The following is a 26,072-nucleotide window of genomic DNA, read 5'->3' on the forward strand; positions in this document are numbered from 1 at the left end:
AGTTGTTCATTTTTAAAAGTTACAAAATAAACTTAAGAATACAACAATTTGGCATAAAAGCAGACACAAACACTTTAAGATAAACAAAAGAATACTCTATTTTTGACCAGTTTCCAACATTTGTTTAAAAAAAAAAAAACCACAGTCATTTACTTTTGTTATTGCTAAGCTTTTTTCAAGTACGTGAAGTGGAATATCTCTTAGTCTTACTGCTCTTTTACCAATAAAGCAAACAAACATCAGAATTTACATCAGAATTTACAAGAGCAACATCAGTAGAAAGGTTTATTGAAAATAATCCTAAAATAGGCATGAAAAATTCAATTGCTGTAAACACAAGCACTTTACTAGTGTTTTGCATAAGAGTAGCGATACCACATTTTCAAGGTGTATCAAGCTTGCTTCTAGATTTCTTAAATATATCATTGTTGTCGCCACTCTAGATACTTAGATGCCACAAAGGTAGAAATTCCTTACACCATAACTAGGCATTGAATATATCAGCAGAGAAAGCTCCAAGCCAGCACTGTGTCAATCATACACTAGAACTGGCAGTAAACTCTGCTGTGAAAGAGACAGCAGCAATTTGTCAGCTGGGGCTTTTTTATTTACAAATTATATAACACATACAGAAAACATTACTGAAACATTTATTTAGGGGAAGTCTATGCAATCTCTGTGTTATACTACACAGTTACACCTGAGATCAACCTAAATATTTAAAAATGTTTCTATATATTTTGTGGGAAGCTTAAGAAACCCATGTGTAGAATGCAAATATGGGATAATCTGTTCTTCTTGAATGTTTCCCCAAACTTAGTAGAAATTTGACTAATACCAGTCATTCATCTCTTGAAACAAAATTTCAAACTTGTTGGATCCACTTGGAAGCATTAGTGTAACGATGTCTATCTTTTACACTTCCTAAAACAGAAATGATTCACAGAAATATGACCCCCAAATTCTGCTCTTGGATAGGGGGGTTTTATGCCGTATTTTAGCCTTAAGCACATTTCAAAGCCCCAACATTAATCCTGGATAGGACAAACAAGGCTTATGATGGTTTCTCAATTAGAATATTTGTGATGCAAGTGTTTGCAGTCTCCTACCAAGACTATTGTCTTCCCTCAAATTCCAGGATTCCTGTATATAAATAAAAATAACACAATGGATAGTCTGTAGCTTTGGTAACACACTGGGTAAATGTTAATGGACATAGTTCTGATTAAAGTAGGTTAACATTTTAATACTTTAAAAGATGAGAACCAGAAAGAGACAACTCCTAACTTTTATTATGAGTTATGATAAAGGAATTCACTAATGGTCTCTGCATTCCAGATACCAAGCCCTGTATCATCTTTCTGTATTTTTCTTAAAGAAAAAAGTCAACAAAGCCAACCAGAAGCTGGCCAACTGAACAACATATCTCAGCCACATGACAGTTAACTATAAAATCAAAGAATAAATGAACAACCACCGAGACTAACAGTTTCTGGATGGGGCCCATCACCTAGAGTAAGAAAATGGAAACCGGTTACAAATTTAGAAAATGTCTTTAGAAATCAGAACCCCTGTAAAGAACGATAGTTAGTTCAAAAGGAAAACTCCCCTCTACTGCTCATTTTTTATCTTATCCTACAAGTTCCTCCCAGTTCAAGCGTATTTCTCTTCTGCGGGTTGTCAGGGTTGTCAAGAAGAGGGCCATGTGTTTTGCAGAAGAACAGCCAAATCTAAAAAGATTGATGGATTAAAGAGAATATAAGGTCAGAAAGGACCATTAGATCATGAAGTCTGACTTCCTATAATATCACAGAATATAAAATTTCAGGCAGTTACCTTACAATTGAGCCTGAACACTTATAGTTGATTGAAGAATATATTCTGTTTTAGCTAAAACAATTGTTTCATGTTATGCTTTTTCTGCACTAGATTAAAGAGCTCTTTAGAGCACCAGATATTTTCTCTCTGTGAAGGTATGCTGTAATTAAGTCACTTCTCAAACATCTTTTTGATAAGGTAAACAGACTGATCTCCTTAAATATTTCACTGCAAGGCAATTTTCAAGCTCTTAAATCATTTTCGTAATTGTTTCTGGCACCATCTCTAATTTTCCAAAAGGCTTTTTTTTTCAGATGTGGCCACAAGAACGATAAGCTGAAATTTAGTCTATTTACCAGTGCAGTATAAAAAGATAAATTCACATCTTTGTTGACATGAGGTTTGGCTGCCTGTACATCCAGCACACTTCTTTCTTTGCCACATAGCATACTGCATTTCCTCAGGAAAAAAAAAAAAAAGTCATATGAATAACATTTTTTTTTTTTGGACCAAACAGCTTATAAGCAAGTATCAGCAGAACTTGGCAATAACAAGGGATCTTAAAATCTTAACTACCTATGAGAATTCTACAAAAATCTGAAAATTGAGGGCAACTTGGTTGGAAGTAAGCATAACATGAGAGAATTCCCATTTCTAAGGAAGGGAGGGAGGTGGGAGAATCATAGAATCATTAGGAATTATATAGAATCATTACAAATCGTTAGAAGAAGGGAATAAAGTCAATGGAGATTACAGAAGAGGATTTGGATAAATGAATTGGTTGTCAAGATCCGCTGAAAGGTATCTTGAAGGGAAGAGGGAGTTCAAGAGAGCTGGAAGTGAAGCCAGTTGAAGAATGTCCAACTCCAACGCCTTCAATGTCTGACTGCACTGAAATTTTGCTAGCCTGTCATTTATAGCTACTTGTAAGGCCAGTCTTAGAACTGAGTCACTGAAATTATGGGAGTTAATTTTTATTTTTGAAAGGATATTTTTTAAAGGCAAATCAGTCTAGTGACTAAGATTTCTATCCTGCAGTCCCATTAAGAGTTGCATTACTTCAACAGTTAGAACAGTAAACTGCAGTGCAAAGGACACTTAGAGAATTAATTGAAATCCTCTCACAGCCATTAGTAATTTTTCAGAACATTTAGAGAATAGCTGAAGTTCCAGAATAATGAGAAGGCAAAAAAATCCTGTGCCTGTCTTTAAAAAGGTGAAAAAAGAGGAGATAAGGAATAACAGACTTGTCCAATTAGTTTCAGTTCTTGGAAAATTCTGGAGAAAAACAATGCCAACATGAGGTTTTTTTTTTTCTTTTCTACAGCAATGAAATAAATACCTGTCAATACAGATTTGTGATGAGCAAAAGCTGGCAAGCCAATTAATTTTCTCCTTCAACAGAAAAATAGTTTGTGAATGGAAAAGAAGCAACAGATGACATATTTTGACCTCAGAACTGACAATGTCTCAGAGAACATTCTTATAGAGAGAAGCTAAAGAAACAAAGACTAAATGAAACTATTTCAAGGCAAATACAGAATGTGTTCAAAAAATTTATGCAGAGACTACAACTAAAAGCAGGATATTATGAATGGGGCTTAACCATCCTGGTCTAGTGCATTGGGTGTTTTCCTTCAAAACCCAGATAGTGAACGGGTTATCCATACAGAAACTGTAATTCTAACATTCTCAGATGGTGCTAAGTTTGCACTAGGAAAAGACAGAAAAACATCAGGAAAGGACTATTAACCACATGGAGGATGGTATTATAATTCAGAATAATCTTGGAAAATTACATTGCTGGAGAAAAAATTGGGTGAAATTCAGAAAGACCCACGAAGTGAAGATTTTCATTTTGTGCTATTACATACAAAGTACAAACTGTACTTTTCCTTGATACCTTTGTTATTTTCTAAGTTTGAAACTCATAAATTATTTTACACCAAAAGAGTTTCAGCATTTTTAACAATAAATTTCTATCTTCATAATAGCAGTTTTAAACAGATGATAAAACTTTGTCACCTTTCTAAATGTGCAGCAAATTTTCAGATTAGAGGATCTGTTAAAATTCAAACCTAAACTAAAGGGATATTACATTTAATTAAAGCTGTGTACATATATAAAAAATATATTAATAATTTTGAGGAGTTACTAAGAACCATGAATCAGTTCTGAAGCAGCTGAGCTCATGATTACACTAAATCCAGTTTAAAATACACCATCATTTGATTGTATGGCATTTAGACGTAGCAACAATAAACTCAAACAGCGTACTGCACTTAGGCCTATGTTTTGAAGTATATCCCATTTTCTTCTCATCCTTCTCCATCAGAATTTTCTCAGTTCTGCATTGTGATATATATCGGGGCCACAGACATAGCCTTGAAGATGTCAGACTCTCACTTCTGATCATCTCACCCTTTGAATGCACTGTGCCATCAACTATTGATTATTCATGGTCAAAACTGGTGGGATAAAGTGAGCCAGGACTACCACCCGTATTACAACACTGCTGTAATGGAACATAACTGACATCGTATTTCAGCTTGCTGAGTTATTAACTGTGATCTTTCTAGAGGCATGCGGCCACCTGGAAGACACCCAAGTCCCCCTACCTACGTTGCTGAATAAAAGCATTGCCTACCCAGTCATGAAGGCTTCAGGCTACCATCAGATTCAACTCCTGTTCCCTGTAGATGCCACTCTTCTACCTTACCTGGTAAATCAATTTTATGCCTAGGCAGCGAGATTAGCAAGGAGTTGCTATCAAGGTGTACACCAAGTCATGCACTTCATGCTGCACAAGCAACTTTTGGCAGGAATGTCACCATGGAGGAGGAAAGTGGCTCTGACGAGGTTCTCCTTGCCAGAATGCTGTATCCATGCCATCATCCCTGAGATAATTTTATGTCTATTGGGCCCACAGAACACTGCCCAGATGGCTGTCATGAGTGCTGCTCACATGAGCAGTCTGCAATAGCAGTATAGATATAGCTATTGTAATTATGCTATATTAACTGAGCAACATTAATGCTGTACTGGAGGCCAACGAGAAAAAATGGGGACTGATACCTAGTGATTTGAGGCAGCAAAGAACACATTAAATGAATGGTGGCAATTTGCTCTTTATACACTGAGAAATGTATGTGCTTGGTTAATAAAACATAAAACAGAAAATACACTTTTTAGGAATATACCTACAATATACAGAAGCATAGAAACCTCAGAACGATGCATATACTGTAAATACACTTTAGTGAAGAGTTGAGGCTAGGCATCTCAGAAGACAAGAATAAATATATAAATCGATTAAATTTGAAAAGGAAGCTTTTGAGACCTACATATCTAATATTCATTACTACATATTATTTAATATAAAATATCAGCAAATATACAGAATGAAACTAAATGGCTATTTTGTTGAGTATTGAATCAAAGACTACCTTTACCTTCTTAGATGAGATTGTTTCCTTGCATTTCCAAGATCTCATTCTAACCTAATAATCTATTTAATCTTTTTAATCAGATGATACAGAACATAAAGGAGAAGAACCATATCTCAATGCATTGGCTGTCAAGGTATTAAAAACTACAGCTTCTGGATTTCATACTCAGCTTTTTCTTAGATATCCTCCATTGCTCTGTCCATCTTCGATACATATGCAGTGTGGCCAAGTTAATGCTGCTATTGAAACCTAGAATTCTGCATTCCTCAAATGCAGCCTAAACATTGCATCTATAGGTTATTTTTGCATTTAATTTCCTAGGTTCCTTTTAGGGCAAAAAAATGAAAAAGTCCTTAAGGCAATATAAGCACTTAATCCAACTCAAATACTAAAGAGGACATAACCTTTTAAATCATCTTAAATATTTACGATGCCATAAGCTCTTAAACTTCCTGGAATACTTAGCCTTCCTTAAAACCTCACACTACTCAAAGTCCCTAGAGCAACATAAGCACCTAAACTGCTTCAAATCCTTCCAAAGGACACAACCTTTAAACCAACATTTAGGATCTAATTTTTAGAAATATTTTTGTTTCTTCAGGCACAATTCTGCCTGGCTTTGTACACAAATCAGGTGGCTATTTAGTACTATTCACATGATGCCTTTGACACAATACTTCAATTTGATGGAAGACGTGCATGGCAAAGACCAAGAGTATGCTGCCACACTGTGCAAGTCAATGTAAGTAATGGAAAGAATTCCCTTGGTGTTAAACCTGACCAGCATTTAGCTTCACGGAATTAAAAGTAACAGAAACAAAAGACAGTCAACACAGCTTTCAGAGCACTTTGTTCATACCTTTAACCAAAGGCATGTGTGATGATAAAGCAAAGAAGTTCATAATATTTCACCGTCTACTATGCTTGATTGCTATGGTAGGAATCAAGAAATCACAATGGCAAACTTGATCTCTGGGTATTTTTAATACTTACCAAAAAGTACAAAAGTCACATTTAAGAAGTGTTCAGCTAACATGTACATTATTTCAAGACTGTAAGTCTTTAGGACTGTGTGCCCCCTACTCATTTTCTAGCCTGATTTATCTTTTTAACTACATGGTGAGCTAAGTCACTTTGTTTCCCTTCTCCATCCAGACAGCTCAAGTCCAGTTATGTCTGGACTGAACAGAAAAACCTTTCAGAGTGAAGCAAACTTATACACATAAACTTGAAAGGTAAAGGCTCTGCTCCTTCCAGAATTTCCTGGTTTGGGCTTTTTGTGTTTCCTATAGCCTAAGAAAGAAATTGTCCTTGTTCCATTCCAAAAGATATCTCATTTTTTCTTCAAGAGTGAATGAAGCATTAAGTGAAACATGAGTGCCATAGATGCTCTTGAGCAACTAAGAAAAAGTACAAATACTTGTCGTATTTTTCTTATTTCTCAAATTCATGTGACAGGTAGTAAATGGTTGGTCAGTCATGTTGTTCCTCCTTAAGAAGTAAATACATGTAAAACTGTCCATCTTCAGAGCACACTTGAAAACTCACAGTTGCCAGACTTGCACATCAGGCAAGGTCACTGGATATATGCATTTACAGTTTTTCAAAAATTATTTTTACATGAATCATATGACATTTCAGTAGAAGTGCTGTATCCCTCAACAAGTACGAAATTTGCAATATACAGCTCAAGATTAAAAAATCTCCATTATGTCAGTGTTTCAACATGTTGAAAACCAGAATGTTTTGGAGTGCTGCTAGAGCTGTATGGCAATAGCTTATGAGTTTTGAAGAGCCTGTATTTATGGTGAACCTTGTAAGCAAACACATTTTCTTTGTACCTTTACCCTCCTACCAATTAAACCAGTTAATGTTCAAACATTTCATTACCTCACCGTATCATGGCTGGTCTAATACCACTGAGAGTTAACGGATATTTCATGACTAGTGCCTTCCTGCTGTTCAACTAGTCAAATTGTTCTCCCTAAATTGCTACCAACTCTTTTTTTTTTACTCCTTTCCTTTAGTGTCTTTTATATATATTTACAAAGTGGCTATTTCTGTATACCCCATGATACCCAGTTTCACTTATGACCACAAAACACTGTAAACATTTCAGTTGCTAGAGTCAGCATTACTACTTAAAAAATAATGCATAAATGTGGAACAGTTTAAATTACGGATCAGCAGACTACAATAGCTACAAGTGATGGCTTTGAGTAACATAGCATTTAGGATGTTGCTCAGTGCCATAACTGGGAAGTATAAATAGTGACTGATGGACCAAAATTAAAGGCTTTCACAAGTAAGAACTCATAAATCACAGTTAAACTCCCATTGAAGAATTACAGATACCTTTATACAGCAATCTCACTTATAAATACTGATTAGGACAGAGAAACATCAGAAATGCACACAACACGATTAGAAACCTGGGCAGAAAGCAGAGGGACTCTATTCAGAAAAGCAGATTAAATACTTCACCTTGCAAACAATGTGGAGAGTGGTACATAATAAAACAGATGCCCTGTCCAGTGAAACTACTTCATCAATAGCTGCTGCTATCAGCAACATTCCTTGCTATGTATCATACTAAATTCAACATTGTATTATATACACATACAGAATTTAAATATATATATATACAGACATACACACACCACAATTTATTACAATATAGAAGATGACAGATTAGAATGAAAAGATACTTGGTTTTTTGGCTTTTGGTATTAGCCTCCTTTTTTTTTTTTTTCCTCCTAACTATTGATAAGCAAGTAGTAAGTTCAGTATTGCTTCATTTATCATATAAACACAGAAAATGGAGTTGAAAGGGACTTCCCTCCATAGATCACATAATTCTCCTGTTTAAGAGTTTAAGATACCTGTTTTAAATTTCCCTTAGAAATACAAACAGAAAAAGTAAGATCAATTCCAGAGGAGACTTTTATTTTACTGGTTCTAATACACTATCTGAGCCCAAAGTGGCAATATTACATTACTTTAAAAAAAAAAAAAAAGTAAATTTTTTGTTTGTTTTTACAGACCTATCTTTTCGCGATAAGGATCCCCAGAGGCACAGTCTTATTTAAATGAGAAATTGTCTGCATTAGGAAATAACACAGCCCAACAAGAATGGCTTGTACAGGAGAACAGTTGGAGCCAAGCACTTTGCACTCATTCAACTTGTGTTTCAGGACACTTCATTCTGCAGTACTGCATGCTTTTGGTCCTTTTGGTGGAGTACTTCTCCTTGTTTAGCTCTGTCAACAGGAAGGTTGAAAAAGGAACCTAGCTTATCCTGAGTTTTCAGAAGCGCAGTCCTGATCTGAAATAAAAGACTAACGGAGATGCTCCCTAAGCCCATTAATACTAAGATGATAACCACATTCTGTTCTACATACAGACTACATTATTTTTGTTTCATATGGCAGTGCATAAAGATTTTGCTTAGGTAGATATCTACCTTTCCTCTTGTCAGATAACTGAGTATTTCTAGCCATTAGCAGGGGCTCGGCTTCACAACCTACAGCATTAGGAGAAACTCATTTGCAGACAACAGAAGAGCTCTAGGAATTTAGCTGTAGGGCTTAACATGAAACTTCTCCAAAGACACAGTAGGTCTCAACTTCGAAATACCCAAACGTTTCTATTTCATCATGGATTTTAGAGGACTTTAGAGCAATGTATGCACATTGGGGGATTTAGAATGATAAACTTCAACATGCACACACTAAATTATTGCAAAATAAATTAAATTAATCTGCAAAATTTTGATCAAAGTCATTGATTTTTGAAGTTGAAAAAACAGAAGTACATCTTTTGCTATCAGGTGGCTGCAGATACCGCACGTGAGACTGCAGTTTCAGATAGTAACTCTGGAGCCCATCTCCGCCATGTTCAACATTTTCATCAAAAACAAGAACTGAAGGATAATGACCTTCTGGGGAAAGGTTGATGACCTTGATTCTGCTCTCAATAACTGCCTCAGAAATCATTTATCATATCCTGCAAAAACACAGGTATGAGACACCCTGAGAATCAAAATACAGCTTAACTGCTCCACTGAGGAGCTCCTTCTCCCTAAAAGACCTGATAGCAGACCATTTTTTCCCTTGAGCAAAGATACCAGCTAAAACTGTGTTTCTTCCTCTGTCAGAGTAAAATTAGGGGAAGGAGGTGGAGAGAAAGGGGATCACATTTTAGTTTTATTCCACCGATGCCGCTGCCTGTCACTAAAAGATGAAGGGCTGAAATCCCATCAGTCTGGATTTGCAGATCTGAGGATGGAGAATTAGTATTTTTCTGTTTTTGCAGAAAACTCCTTGATATATGGCTCTATTATTGAATGTTAACAGCTGCAGTTTAAATTACAAATGAGGTTCTATTAGCATAACCCGTACTTGGTTTCTATTTAAAAATATGATTTTAGCCAAAATTGTGTCAGTTGAGAACCTGCATGTTTTCATTTGTTGCTACAGATAAAGAGAAGCAATTCTGTATTTCACTGCCACAAAATATGAGCCTAGAATAGCAAAAATATTAAAGAATACTGTTAAATTAATACTGATATCTTCAATAGAAGGGACAAAGGGTGAATGAATGGTCCTCAGCAATGATTTAGATGTAGCCTTGAAAAAGCAGCAGTACTAACATGACCAAAAAAAAAAAAAAAAAAAAAAAAAAAAAAAACAGCATCTTTTACAGTTCTCTCTCCAAACCAATTTTCTAAATAAAATTGTTTTAAAAGCCCTAAATTGCACTGTGGAGTAACTGTGTAACTGTTTAATTAGCTTTGGTTTCTATCATGGATGTTTTCATCAAAATACACCACACAACAGATGGTTTCTGCTCTTATACTTTGCAACTACAGTGGTTGTGTGACTACTGCCTTGCCCTTGGAAAGCTGTTTGTGTTTAGCATATCTCGTACTGATGGGTTTAACACATAAAAATATGCCGGTGTTCTGACATATATATAGATCAGTATCAGAAATTATGAAATTGTTATGAATTGGCCAATTTTCAACTGCACTGTGCTTGAACAGTTATTTTCTGTAATGTTGCGCAGCACTTCACGCTGTACAATCCCATATGTCAACAGTATTCATTTTAGATATATGAAGTTAATTCTTCTCATGCTAAGAACTCAAACACAACATCTGCATCACAGAGCAAAACCTAGGCGTGGACACGATCCCTTTTCTGCTCAGAGTGAACTAACTTAAATGACAGTATCTGAAGAGACCCAGAAGTCTGAGCCAACCATCGCTGCCATCAGCCAAACAAATTCTGATGACTTGGATAGAATTTGGATTGGGCTGTTTATGCTGGCATTACTGTCTGCCTGTACCAAGTCCATTCATTTCTCTACACTTTAACATCTCGCTGTCCAAAATATTGACCACAATACATACGACTGAAGCTTCCTGAATTATCTGTGTGCAGCAAAAGCACAGTAGCCAACATACTGCAAAAATGATATATTTCTGTCTTCAACCCAACTCAGGATTTAAGTAGTCTAACCAGTACTCTAAGGGGGTTAGGGTGATCCTTAATTCATTAATGTTTTCTATGAACTTCTTTGAAATCCTCAGATGCAATGCAGTGTGTTACTATCATATATGTCATGAATTATGCCCCAAAGGATCTCACCATGGTATGTTAACTGTATACAAGAATCCCCTCATTACCATTCAAATGCCTCTACCTCTGAAGCATAACACTACAGCTGTTTACCAACAGGCAATAATCCTATAAAAACATTTACTGATCTTATATGAAGAATATTGTGTTCCATTACAAATGCATGTTTCATACCATTTCCAATCTCTGAACGGCTAAATGCCAGGGAACTGCAGCTGCATGCAGAACAACAACAGAGTCTGTAAAATAATCATTTTACCAAAAGGTGTCTGTTTAGCTGGCATCCTTATTTAGTTTACCTCCTACCTTTCACTTCCCTGTATTACAGGAAAGATATCTCGAATTAAAATAATACGATTCCATCTCTCACAAAGTCAAAAAGGAAGAAAATTGACAGTTAAAATGGGCAGAAAGTCCCATGAATTGATGTTCTCAAATAAGTGACTCAGGAATCCAACCATCCAAAAACCACTGGAGATGAGAGAACATACGTAGGCTGAAGAAATGAAGACGTGCTCATAAAAACTTTTCCTTCCTTTCTTGCCTGCTTTGTGTCTTCAAACATGATACAAGGCACATTTACAGTTTTATAAAAACTATCAGTACATATTCACACTTTCCAGAAATGCCTGCAATAATCAAAATATCTTTCCTATTTCCCTATTTGAAATTTCAAGTTGCCTTTGAATTCTGAGTCAGACCAACAATGTGACGGGTACTTTATGCATTACCTATACTGAATGGGATTTATCCCCCAGGTAGACAGATATAAACAGATTTTTCTGTTTTCTATTTAATAAATAAATAAATGAATAAATAAAAACTGTTGAGTTAGATGACTGTGCTGGGTACTGTTTGCTCTGTTACTTTCACAGAATCACACAGAATGGATGAGGTTGGAAGGGACCTCTGAAGATCATGTAGTCTAACCCCCCTGCTGAGCAGGATCACTTAGAGCACATTGCTCAGGATGGCATCCAGGCAGGTTTGGAATATCTCCAGAGAAGGAGACTCCACAACCTCTCTGGGCAACCCATTCCAGTGCTCTGTCACCCTCACAGTAAAGAAATACCCCCTCATATTCAGCTGGAACCTCCCATGCTTCAGTTTGTGCCCATTGCCTCTCATCCTCTGCTGAGTATAACTGAAAAGAGACCTGCTCCATCCTCTAGACACCCTCCCCTCAGATATTTATATACATTAATGAAGACTCCCCTCAGTCTTCTCTTCACGAGGCTAAACAGGCCCAGTTCCCTCAGCATGTCCTCGTATGACAGATGCTCCAGTCCTCTAATCATCTTCGTAACCCTCCTCTGGACTCGCTCCAGTAGCTTTATGTCCCTCTTGTACTGGGGAGCGCAGAACTGGACACAATACTCCAGGTGTGGCTTTACCAGGGCTGAGCAGAGAAGGATCACCTCCCTTGACCTGCTGGCAACACTCTTCCAAATGCAGCCCAGGATACCATTGGCCTTCTTGGCCACAAGGGCACACTGCTGGCTCATGGTTAGCCTGCTGACCACCAAAACTCCCAGGTCCCTACCTCTGCAGAGCTGCTCTCCAGCAGGTCAGCGCCCAGCCTGTACTGGTTCTTGGGGTTATTTCTCCCTAGGTGCAGGATCCTGCACTTGCCCTTGTTGAACTTCATGAGGTTTCTCTCAGCTCAACCCTCCAGTCTGTCGAGGTCCTTCTGAATGGTAGCACAGCCCTCTGGGGTATCAGCCACTCCTCCCAGCTTTATGTCATCATCAAACTTGCTGAGGGTGCGCTCTGGTCTATCGTCCAGGTCGTTGATGAGTAAGTTGAACAAGACTGGACCCAGTACTGACCCCTGGGGGACACCTCTAGCTACAGACCTCCAACTAGACTGCACCACTAAGCACAACCCTCTTTCATTGCAGTCGTTAATGACTTTTTTAATGGATACTGGTCAGGTTTCTATCCACTGGACCCAGACATTCTCAGCATGTAGGATCTACTCAGTCTGAACTCTGTAATAGGATCAGGACAAAATGTCAATCATGAAATAAAATTTATAGTTAAATACAAGTATGCACAGTTCTTCACTACTCAAACATACTCTGTTTAGTGGTACCTTGGCTGAACTGCCCTTTTTGTTTTCTCAGAACTAGGGTCTTTTTGGTGGATTTTTGTGATAATGCATAAAATGCCATTCGAAATTAAACATTCTTAAGGTAGCAGAAGGATAGGAATATTACAAATCCAACTCAAATAAAGCCAGACAATCGTGGAAAAAAATCAAGCCTATAAAACTTGCATCAACTATATAAAGGGACAGCTTGTCAGCTTCAGTAAAGTTCTGCCTATTTACCAGTAACAATCTTGGCCAGAAAGTACTGATATGATTGTATTTCTAAGGAAAATATTTTGACCATGTTTATAGCACATGGCTTACTGATACTGAGATACGCGCACTTGTAACTGTTATTTTGTGCATATGAATTAAAGAAAATATTTTAAAAGAATTTATATGAGGTTGCTTCTGCATCTCTGAGCAACTTTATTTAGGCCAATTTGCCAGTATTTTTAAAAAATATAACAATAACAAACAAACAAAATTCCTTCCTTTAGGCTGTATGAAGATTCCCAGAATCAGGAATTCTCTGTAGGTTTACATTATTACACATACAGTCTGCTACTATGCAAGAGTTACTAAATGTACCACATTAAAAAAAAAAAAAAAAAAAAGGAAAGGAAACAAAACGAAAGAAACAACCCAGATACAAAAAGAAATATTCAAAAGAAAATTAAGAATGAAAGAAAAATTTTACACACCCCAATGAGGCAATGAAAGTACAGTAATACTGCTTACTTCAAGTAATTGTTATTTCTCCCACAATGGGACAAGCATAATACTAATATCTTTGAAGCATGTTCTTCTGTTGTCTGTAGTTCCATAACAGTGATGTCAGAATCATCACACGTACGAAATAATTCATATAAGTATAGCTGTCCAAGGTAATAATTCAGTTACATGGTAATTAACTACAAAAAGACATCTAATTATAAGTTATGCTAGAATTTCTTTATTGCGTGCCTATATTCTAACTAAAGAGCAAATCAGAACTTTGTACATTCTTTCTAACACCTTTTAAACCATTCAGCTCTTCCACTGCAAGAAAGTTCTTCTCACACACAGCCCTGATTCATGAATACTGAAACCAATAAAGGTTACCACCTTCACCATACATTAATAGAATATGTTGGGAGATATCAGTCAAATATAGACAGTACTTTGAAAGACACTAAAGAAAGACGTAATACTTCAATACAAATGGAAAACAGCATTTCACCACAATCATATTTAATAGAACAAATTATCAATAAGAGTTGATAATAGAGCAATCTTTTTCCAATTGAATAAAGTCACCTAGCTACTTCCACTTAAAAATCATCTTAAAGCATGTTTTCATCTGTTCTATTAACACCAGATTTTTAAGTCAGTCTTTTATCATAAGCAATATTAAATGGACAATTTTAGAATCTCGTGATACCTCTCTTTTAGTATCTTACTAGAAATTAGGTAACAACAGAGAGTTAAAACATTTGCATTTCTCAACCTAAAGACAAGATACAAGAAGAAGAAAATGAAAAATCTATTGGTATTTCGTAGTTAATATTAAAATGGCATTTGAAGAGCATTTTCTTAATGGTTGCATACAACATCTAAGCAACATGGAAAATGTCCTTTTAATAATCTTGTATGTAACCCTGTAACCACAAATACATGATTTCAAGGGAAAAAAAAATGTTTATTCACCTGAAAGCGGGATATTTTTGTCAATATCAGTGTTAACATTCCCACCTCTTAACTCACATATTCAATCACAAGAGATGGAATTGATCTGCCTTAACTTTTCATAGAAAAGTTAGATGTCTAAATCTGTGCTGATCACCTTAAGCTTCCCTTATTGTCATTGACAAGAAACAGGCATCTCCAAAGGTGGATTCTTCTCATCTTAACGCAGACATAAAATGAGGCTGGGTGACTCCTCCTCTTGAAGCATCCATCTTTCTTCATTGCCTGAAGATATCTACAGTGACCAGCTCAGACTTAGAACACCAAGCTTCCTAGACGGCTAAAATCAGGAAAAATTAATTCCAGTCTTGATATCGTTCTCAAAGAGTATATGAGCAAAATAAGCACGAGATACAGAAAGAATTCTTAACAAGCATAAAAATAAAAATGCACTGTCCCAGAAAAATGCAAAAAACAAGTCCCTTTTGTGAAAATAACAGGGGATCTGTACATTTGAAATGTCACATGGTGTTTGATCTCCACTCCAGGACAGACTCAATCATTTCTAGAAGCTTAAGAATACACAGCGTATTTTGAGAATATGCTGACAAAGTAATATGCCTCTTCTGATTATGAGTAAGCACCAATTTGCAAAAGCTTATAATTCAATGCAATACTTCAATGATAGACGTTCAGAGGCATTGCAAAAGGCACATCTTATAAACCATTGAAGCTTCACTCTTGAATTTCAAGCCCTTCCTCAAAATCAAAGAAAAGAGTTCATAGAATTCATAGAATATCCTCAGTTGTAAAGGCCCCCATAAGAATCATCAAGTCCAACTCCTGGCTCCACACAGGACTCCCCAAAAATCCGAACCTATGCCTGAGAGTGTTGTCCAAACACTTGAATTGCAGGCTCGGTGCCGTGACCACTGTCCTGGGGAGCCTGCCCCAGTGCCCAACCACCCTCTGGGTGAGGAACCTTTTCCTAACACCCAGCCTGACCCTCCCCTGTCCCAGCTCCATGCCGTTCCCTTGGGTCCTGTCGCTGCCCCCAGAGAGCAGAGCTCAGCGCCTGCCCCTCCACTCCCCTCGTGAGGAAGCTGCAGGCCGCCATGAGGCCTCCCCTCAGTCTCTTCTTCTCTGGGCTAAACAAACCAAGCAACCTCGGCTGCTCTTCATGCGTCTTGCCTTCTAGACCTTTCGCCATCTTTGTAGGCTTCATTTGGACACTCTGATAGTTTTATGTCCTTCTTATATTGTGTTGCCCAAAACTGCACACAATACTTCAGGTGAAGCTGCACCAGCTCAGAGTAGAGTAGGACAGTCACTTCCCTCGACCGGCTAGCAATGCCGTGCTTGGTGCACCCCAGTGTATGGTTGGCTGCCAGGACACACTGCTGGCTCATATTCAACTTGCTGTCAACCAGAACCCCTAGATCCCTTTCTGTGGGGCTGCTCTCCAGCCTCTCAACCCTCAAGCTGTACATATATATCTATGGTTGCCCCGTCCCAGATGCAGAATCTGACACTTGCTCTTGTTAAACATCATGCAGTTGGTGATTGCCCAGCCCTCTAATTTGTCTCAAGATCTGTCAAGAGTTACTAGACCTTTTTTTTAGAATTGACTTTTTTTTTTTCCTCTTTCTCAGAAATGATGTATCTCACAGAAGATTTTGCAAAGATATTGAGCCTACAGCAAAACTGTGGATGGAAAATGTGTGCAAAACTAATCCAAGCTGAAATTTAAGAAAATGTAAATTTAAATAAATAGTTCCTTTTCCTAATTGCCTCTAATTAGAATTCAGAAAGATATATATTTCTGTTGTGGACTACTAGATCTCTTCTCTAAAGCTTTGTCCCTACTTTTATCTATTTTTTTTTCTAACACAAAATGATATTAAAATGTATCTTCCATTTCATGCATCAAATAAAAAAGCTATGCTTTTTAAACACCTAAAATCCACACCACATTACTGTCCTTCTAATTGTGGTGCTAATTCACAGCTAAAAATTACTTTCACAGACTTCAATCTGATTTTCTTAGTTATACTTACAAGTCTTTAAATATAACTTAACACATTTCAGAAAGCTCTCAACTTTGACAATCTCTCATCTTTTACAAAAACTTCAGTAAAACCCTGAAGTGAATAGCTAAATACATCAAAACCGGAAAAATATAAAAAAAGAAATTTTAGTATATCACAAAATAAAACCTGTATGATTTTGCTTACTTATAAATATTCCCAGAATCATAGAATATCTGATGATGCAAGGGACCTCAGGAAATGATTTAAATCCTTGCTCAAACTGGGCCAGCTAGAATAGATTGCTTGTTGCTATATCCCACTTGGTTTTGTGTATCATCAAAGATGGAAACTACACAGCCTCATGTAGTCTCCACAACCCCTTTGAGCAACTTGTTCCAGTATTTGACCACCCTCATGGCAAAGAAGCATCTTCTTATGTTTAAATAGAATTTTCAGTATTTTATGTGTTCCCATTGCCTTTCATCCTGTCACCCACAGAACAGAACAGAACACAACAGAATGGAATAGTTCAGTTGGAAGGGACCTTCAAAGGTCATCGAGTCTACCTGTCTGACCACTTCAGAGCTCACCAAAAGTTAAAGCGTATTAATAAGGTCATTGTCCAAACATCCAAAATGACAGGCATGGAGCATCAACTACCTCTCTAGGAAAGCTGTTGCAGTGTTTGGCCACCCTCACGGTAAAGAAATTTTTCCTAATGCCCAGTCTAAATTTCCCCTGGTGCAGTTTTGTGCTGTTCTCATGCATCTTGTCACCCATTACCAGGGAGCAGAGACAGGCACCTCCCTCTCCATTTCCCTTCTCAGGAAGTTGCAGAGAGCAATGAGGTCGCCTCTTAGCATCCTTTTTTCCACACTAGACAACCCAAGTGTCCTCAGCCTCTCCTCACAGGACATGGCCTACACCCCTTTTACCAGCTTTGTTGCCCTCCTCTGGACACTTTCAAGGACCTTAACATCCTTGTTATATTGTGGAGCCCAGAACTGCACGTAAGATTCAAGGTGAGGCTGAGCCAACACAAAATATACCAAGAGAATCACCTTATTTAACTGGCTGGCTATGCTGTGTTTAATGCACCCAAAGATGTGGTTTGCCCTCTTGGCTGCCAGGGCACACTGCTGGCTCATGTTGAGCCTGCTGTCAACCAGCACCCCGAGATTCCATTCTGCTGAACTGATCTTCAGCCACTCATTTCCCGGTTTGTAACTGTCTGGCATTACTCAGTCCCAGGTACAGAACATGGCAGTTTCTTTTGTTGAACTTCATGCTGTTACTGGTTCTGTCTTCTTTACACCCTTCCATCATGTATTTTATATCAGAATAAAATGTTATTCAGTATTTGTTGTTCAGCAAAGCGGTGTCTGAATTAGTACAACTGCTAATCATATAATATTACCCAGCTCATATATCATGCTTGACAAAATCAGACAAGCATTTTCAAGATTCAGGAATTATGTATGTATATATGGATTATACAGTATCATGCCTATACTATAAATTACTATAAGACATCTATTTACTTACTAGACATTCGTGACCATTTCCTAGTTTTGGAGATCTGAAATGTAAGTTATAAATGACGTAAAAAATCCTTCATTATCACAGTGTGAAATACACAACAAAACCTAAGTTCTTCATTAGATAATAAATAAAGGTGGATCACTCAAGTTTTTCCACTCTTAGAAATGGCAAAGCACTAACAACTTCTACAAGGCCTGACACTACAGCTCACCAAGCAATTTTAGCTGCAGAAACTAGAGCAGCTGCCAAAAGAATCTATTGAGCCCTCCCCCACACTTTTGGCTGCTAATTTCCATCCCCATTACCCTTTGTACCAGTCACAGCCCTTGGACAGCCATATGTGAGAAGGCTGGGATAAATCCAGCTGAAAACAAAACCATACAAATAATTGGTTATTTTCAGCCAGCTCCATTCTCCAAATTTATTTGTCACATAGCCACGTAAACAGCTACACGTGATGAGGGAGAACAGCAATACAGGGATGGAAAAAGAATCTGGAAGTGCTTCTTATGCAGCTGTACCATGTTAAAGTGTTCAATGAATACTTTGGCTAAAACTGATCTGTCAATGGAGAGACACAAGCTATTGAAGGAGTCATACTAAATTCCCTCGACATTACTTTTAGGATGAGATGGGTTGGCCTCTGGAGATGCCTGCTTCTCTCCTGAATGTTAGCAGAATTTTGGATGACTAACTGAGATGTAGCAGCTTAGTTTCCACATACCTAAATTAACTCAGATCTAGATGAGTAGAAAAGGGTAGAAAACCATGTTTCTGACTTTCAGCACTTCATTTCCATTAACAATTTTCATATGTGAAAAAAAAAAAAAAAAGAATTGTAGAATAGATTACCATCACACAAATATAGGAGGAGTATGCATTTTCTGGATGCTCTGCAAATTTTTTCTAAACCATATTTTACATCTATAAGCAATAAATTTCAGTGACATGGGACTGTGTTCCTTGTACAAAGCACAAAATTCCCCAGTAGAAACAGTTACAACCACAGCTCCATTATAAATCACTTACATTTCTTTGGAGTCACTTAGTCACCTTGCTGGGTTGTAGGAAGGAACGGTCTTTTCGTCTTTACTGAAGCTGGTTCTCCTTCCAGACGTGCCTTTCGCTTCTATGGCAAATAAGGACAAAAGGTCCTTGACTTTTGCTTAAAATTATCTACAGGTAAGAAAGGAAAGGAATATATTAAGTACAAGCCTCTGTATTGTGTTTTACAGTAAGATATCACAATCACTTCTTTAAAACACACTTCATTACTTCTACACGGCCATATTCTTATATAGTTATGCACTGCATACCTTCGAAGAAATTCCACATTTTACATCTTTCTGTATACCAAGCATCTAAAGTAGTCACTACTCCTAGAGTAGTTGCCTACTCCACTCCTGGGATTTGCAGTAACAAGGTTATGTTACTCTAAAAAGTCTAAGTACACAAATTGAAAGATAATTTCCTATTATTGATTAGTTATTTTGCAACACCATGAAGTCTGGCATACTTTTGGCAGGGTTCATGCAGGCAAGCACAATTTGCTGAACACAGGTTCATTGGAAACTATCTTGGTTACCCATTATTGGCAAAAATTCTGATCTGAATCTTCCGTTAAGCAAAACAGCTCTGTATTGCACTGCATCTCAGAAAGTGAGACCTTGGCTTTAGAACGGATAGCTCCATGAAAATATAAATCACCACTCTGCCAGAGCCAATACAGCTCATCAAATGTTAAAAATTACTGGGAAAGGAATAAAGAACAAAGCATAACACATCACCTTCTTCTGTATCAAGCCCCATCTTGAAAAGCCTGCTCATTTCTGGTGCTCAGAACAGAGCAGAGCACAAGGTTCAGAGAAGAAAACATACATGATCAAAGGCTTAGAATAGTTTCCGGACGAGGAACAATTCTCTACATCAAAACTATTCACACTAGAAAATAGACAGCTTAAAGGATGATATGACAGAAAAGTATAGCAGCCTGAAGAAGATGGAGAGATTGCACAGAGATCATCTCTTCCCTATTTGAATGCAAAAACTGACTAGTAAAGCTCAGGTTCAAAAAAATATGCAGGAACATCTCAATGAAATAGGTAACAGACCTGCAAGCTTCTTCCCAAGGATGCTGTTGATGCAAAGGAATTTTCAAAGGGGAAAGTGGAATTATTTTTGGAAGAGAACCTTCACTGGAGATTCTTATATCCATTTCACAATGATATATTCACCACACAAGAAACACAGTCTAGTCTAACTGACACTGAATGTACAGGCTAGATCCTTTTGAACTGCAAAGTGAATTCCCACCATTTTCTGTATTTAACTACATTCTTTTGATTGACTTTTCCAAAATAGCCACTCCATAGAATAAAAAATCAAATGAGGTAGTAAAATCTTGCTGTAAAGCAAATTTTTTGTAGCCTTCCTTTTCCTTGTCCATAGTTCCAAAGTAGCCAGGGCAGGGTGCCACAAAGCAAGGTTCTGCTTCTGAAGATTTTCGACAGTTCCCTCCATATGTCTGAATATGCAGCTTCATCCATGGGTTCCCACCCAGTTCAACATGTATAAATGGAGGTCATAGGCATCTGCATGTCCCAAGTTTCATCTCAAACAAAACCTTAAAAATCATATACTCTGTACTCCAGTATCTCCTTTTTTTGCTTTTATCTCTAGGATACAGCAGTGTTTTTGCTTTATTTTGGGTAAGTGCAGATCAATTAAAATTCCTTCAGGGACGCCTTCTGATCCAGCAGAAAGTGAATGACTGTCATCAGGAGCAAACACTTTTTGCTGTCTCAGAATGGCATATCACTTTTGAGAAAAAACCCTCTTAATTAACTCATCCATACCCACCAGGTATACCAAAGGAATATAACCAGTCCTTTCTCTTGTCTTGCTAGATACAGATCTCTGTACCTGTGAACTGAGTATCCAGATATGGAGACTTGTGCATTGACATGTTATATGATGAAGCAGTCTACACTAGCCTATAAACATAACAGGACAAAAATAACCTTGTTCGGACATCAGTATGCAACTAAAGTTCCCTTTGCAAAATACACAAATTAATAGCCTAATGTTTCACACAAAATTTTATGTTCGCTCAAAATCTATGCACAGACCTATTAACATTCTTTTCAGACCTCACAATGAGGAATTTGAATTACTGCTGCTTTTTTTTTTTTGTCAGCTTGATATATCAGATCAAAGTATGTTTAGTGTTCTGTCTACTCCCCCTCATCACTTCTACACTCTGCAAAAGAAGAGGCTGCTATGATGTTTGCTGTTATGTTTGCTTCTGCAGCTCAAATGGCTACACTGAAGTTGGAACAAAAATCACTGTGCAGCATGCTAATAATGATCAAAGACCCATGTACTACTGGCCTATAGCAACAATTTAGGCCACCTCTCCCTCTACCATTTGTCCAACTTCTCTATTTAGAATGTAAAATCTTAAGGGTAGGATTATAACTCGTCCAGCTCAAAAGGAATCTAAGTTTTGTTTGATATCCTGTATGTCACTGTAATACTAACTACAGATAAGAGCAAGCAGTACCAAGCAAGAACTGAGTGTCTCAGAACTGATATATGATCAAAGACAAGCTTCTCACAAAATTTCAAAATTTAGAGAAGTGGACTAAAGGCATACTACTGCAGGTAAAATACTATTGCAGGATAAACACTTTAAAAGCAATCTGATACTAATAACAATTCATAGTTATTATAACTCCTACTACAACACTAGGAAAGATAAAGCATAAGAGTGTCTTACAAGACAGCTACCTACTGGTTGACAAATAGAAGCAAAGATTCTCATTCTTTCCATACACGGTTTTGAGTTGCAATTAAAAAGTTTACAAGATCTTCCCACTAATGTAATCTTGGCTCTCTCATGCAAGTGCCCATAAAGAGGGGAAAGTTGATATGCAATTATTTCAATTGCAAGTGCTGGGAATCAACAGTTACCCAAAAATTGGGTAAACCAAGAATGCTTTTTTTTTTCCCATTTGTTATACAACCCCATTGGAAGATTAGATGAGGATTTATGCTTGCTTTAAAAATCTATTCCGTATATTCCCTAATTCAATTATACCCCTGACGGAAATATACTTGTTTCAAAGATATAAGAAGGTATTTTTACATGAAGAATTTCTTAGCTTGTGTTTTCAATTTCTGAAACAACCTAGTGATACAAGTAACCTATAGGATTAAAGACATATATATTAATTTCGGGCATTAAAAGCTACACTTTTGCATAAACTCATACGATTTCCATAAGTTACATAAGACAAATTGAAAACTACAGACAGTAATGTGAGCTCTGCATTGCTGTTTTGAGACTTTTTTGGCCATTGATAAAAGCCACAGCTGCATTACAAAACATTGTTAAAATACTTTATCCCATGACTGGCAGGTATTTTTACAGAGTATGTTACAAAAAAACGTGCTAGAGGAAAAAGTATTTGAGGACTGTTTAATCAAGTTTCCCAATTATTTTGGGAATATTTATCTTATTTATAAAAAATCCAGTGGCTCGGGCCTCTGACTAAATATGCTACAAAATTCCATTTTTGTACATAAGCATTCTACAATTTTACTTTCAATATCTATAGCCTATTGGATGAAACTAAGTAAAAGACGAATGCTGGATTTAGGCTGAAACCATATCATATAAATAACCAAGCACTGGATTGGTTTAAGATTGAATAATATTTACTCTATTATGTAATTGTATAGTCAGTCTAACGTATTATTACAATCATGTGTCTTTACTGTGGTGTTTATCTAAAAGCCTTTACCCAGAAATCTTATCTCACAAAAACATAAACTCACAAAAACAATCACTGTTTTGCTAGTAAACTTTGGAACCTCTGTTAAGAATGATGTATTAAAATACAGCAACAAAAGAAACAAATATATCTGCAGAAAGGTCCCTTCGAGCTAATCTCCAGTATAATTGTCCTAATCTGGAAACAGCATAAGGAGTAAATAAGAGATCAATCATGATATGAAGAATTAAAGAAATGAAGGTATTATATTGCAAACTTCCCTAAATGTTGTGCTGTTAAACTGAATGAAGTTGTTTGGTTTGTCTGCAATTTAAGGGAGATTAATATGCTGTGATCAATAAAGCAATACTTCAGAAAACCTCAGAGTTGGCATTACTTCCTTTCTGTTACATATTGAAAAGAGAAGGTGGCACAAATGATCTATCTACGTGTAAAGTGACCTAACACTAGAACCCATGTATCACTGCCTTTAAGATAACTGATAATATTCCCTATACGTTGATACGCATCTTTTGCAGAACCTGAAAATACCTATTAAAATATGAAACATTTTCTAATTCAGTCTTCTCATCAGTTGTATACTACAGTCTTCCTCTTCTGGATTTGGATAGACATGAAGACAGAGAAGAATTCCTCATGTTTCTCTTGCAGATATATTTGTTTTAAGATATATTGACCAGAAGTAAAACCTGAAGCTGAATCGTAAGAGGATGCACTGGTATGAAACCACAGGTAACGCCTACATCTAAATAACTGCTTGCATGGTCAGCTGTTTGTCATGCCAATGTAAATTCTCCATATGAAACAGAGGATAAAAGACAAAGGCTAACTAGCTATATCAGGCAATCTGCCAACAAGGGTATAACACTGGCTTTGGGACAATCAGATGGAATACACGGTGAACAGTTGTTAAGCTAACATGCAAGCTTGGGGAGGTTAAACAGATAGTAGCAACCTTGTGTAGTAGGAATTGTGGCAAATATGGCTGGGAATATTTTTCTTCAGCAATCCCCCAGTGGGAAGCGTGCCACCTACCTTCTCTGTTACTCCTTCCAGCTCTGTCTGCCCTTCTCACTTCAGCCTTAGGTTGGCATTCCACACAGGGATCTAGCAGGGATCTTAGCATCTAAAGACGCGAAGGCCAAGCAGATAGGTGTCATTCTAGAAATGCAAGGCCACACAGAATTTTCTAAGTTAGGGATTTGCAGTTGGTACTGGTACTGACGAGCCCATAGGTGGAATGCAAGTTTCATTTATTACCCCACCTCATTTCTAAATGGTTTTGATACTGATTACTGAGAGATCACTCATCTACACACAATACTTTCACACTACTGCAGCAGCCCTAAAACAGAATGGTGCAAAAGGTTTCGATATAAAGGAGGAGATGTGAGAAATTCCATAAAACTTTTCATACATTTTTTTTCATCCTTTTCTCTTTTTCCTCTTTCTTTTGCCTCCCACTCTCCCTTTTGCCTCAAATTCTCTCCCCTCCTGCAGCATGATTTGTAAAGAACATCACACTTGCTGGGAGCCAGAAGGGACAGCAGCACAAGAGGCAAGCATTCAATGACAGCCGAGATGCCTCCTTGTCACCTGGGGCAATGCTGGGACATGAGAAGGGCTTGGGCTGGATGGAACAAGGGTCAGAGATGCTGAAGCCAAAGGTACAAGGGCATGAGATTTGTAAAACACGCTAGGATTGCTAAAATCTGGGGACAGGCCAGATATTTATCTGAGGGAAGCAGAGGATGATTTAAATTGTTACACAAAGCAAGGGAAGCCTAATCTAAAAATGTGTGAAGCAGTGTGCTTAGGGACTTGCTCTTGTGGTTCTACCTGTTTGCTACTGGGAGATGTAAGCAGGAAGACCTCCCTGTGATATCTTCATATCCAAAATTAGCTTTCTGAACTTTGGCAGATTGGAATGTAATTAAACATTTAAATACACTGTGGATCTTTCCAAGAGAGTTTGATTTATTTTATTGTCTTTGCTATATTGGCTGGTACATACTTTACTTCACAAAGTAGTTCAAGTCACCTTTTTTGAATCGTCCATTTCATTTTATACATACAGAGCAGGAATTGGTTCGGGGGATAATGGCAAGATTTCCGGGCAGGATGCAGCTGCAGAACAACTTAAGCCAATCTAAACTGGCCAAAGCAGCCTTAACTTCCCTCACCTGCCTCTTCAGCTCCAGTGCAGACTCCTACTCCTTCCTTGTGCTGACTCGGACACTTGAGCAATTGCAAGGTGAGACAGGCCAGGTAGCTAAAACACTTTAAAACGCTTTTTTTCCTGCAAAGAAAGTGATCAACTTCTGGCCAAAACTGGGACATTCCATTCCTGCTGGTGCAAGACGAGATATGGCCCTGGATGAAGATGTGACCACACGGTCATGATGTAGTTGGCTTGCACTGATGTGGAAACTGACCATGTGCATCTATCTCAGGGCATATTCAATGCTTCTAGCAGTGGTCACCTCCCAGTTTCCAGCACTGCTCACTCAGCTGTGCCAATGCAAGTGTACATGGAGCAACATGGTCATCCGCACTACAGAACTAGTCTAGATTAAAAGCAACCTGGCAAAATAAAAGCTATTTTGTTTAGCTAAAATAAAAGCAGACCCACAAACAACCGTAAGAGCATTTTCAGAGATATAGCAGAAGGAACCAAAAGATGCTTTAAGCCCACATTACTATCAAAGAAGCATTTACTACACTATGATTTAATTAGCCTATGGACTCCAGCAGTCACAAGGTAACAGATAAAGCTGCAGCTTACCAAGTACTGCCATCCCCAGCTGTCTTTCTCTCCAATCCTCTCCAGCTTACAAATATGCATTACAAAGAAATGTGACAATCTGCACTACAAATCACAGAACTGAAGTCCTCGAGGTACAGGTGTGTGCTCCATTACAGCAACCCTAGGACAAGGATGGGCTGCAGAAGGGCAGCAAGGACAGGAGCATTAAAATACAGAAGCTGCTTTTTTTTTATTATTTATTTACATGCCTTAGAGAACTGGGTCCCAT

The 26,072-nt window shown here is 37.5% G+C and overlaps 1 protein-coding gene across 3 annotated transcripts in view; it reads right to left on the minus strand.

The window, feature by feature from the left end:
• FOXP2 (forkhead box P2) overlaps positions 1-26,072 on the minus strand; it is a 439,155-nt gene that overhangs the window by 353,732 nt on the left and 59,351 nt on the right. For 2 of the 3 annotated variants that reach the window (XM_040550418.1, XM_040550454.1), the window contains exon 2: positions 19,271-19,417. The gene's annotated coding sequence lies outside the window, so the exon portion shown is untranslated. Of the gene's footprint in view, positions 1-18,244; positions 18,279-19,270; positions 19,418-26,072 lie in introns of all 3 variants that reach the window. The other variant, XM_040550425.1, reaches the window with a different exon arrangement.

The sequence above is a fragment of the Cygnus olor genome, chromosome 1 (genome assembly GCF_009769625.2).
Source record: "Cygnus olor isolate bCygOlo1 chromosome 1, bCygOlo1.pri.v2, whole genome shotgun sequence".
NCBI lineage: Eukaryota > Metazoa > Chordata > Aves > Anseriformes > Anatidae > Cygnus > Cygnus olor.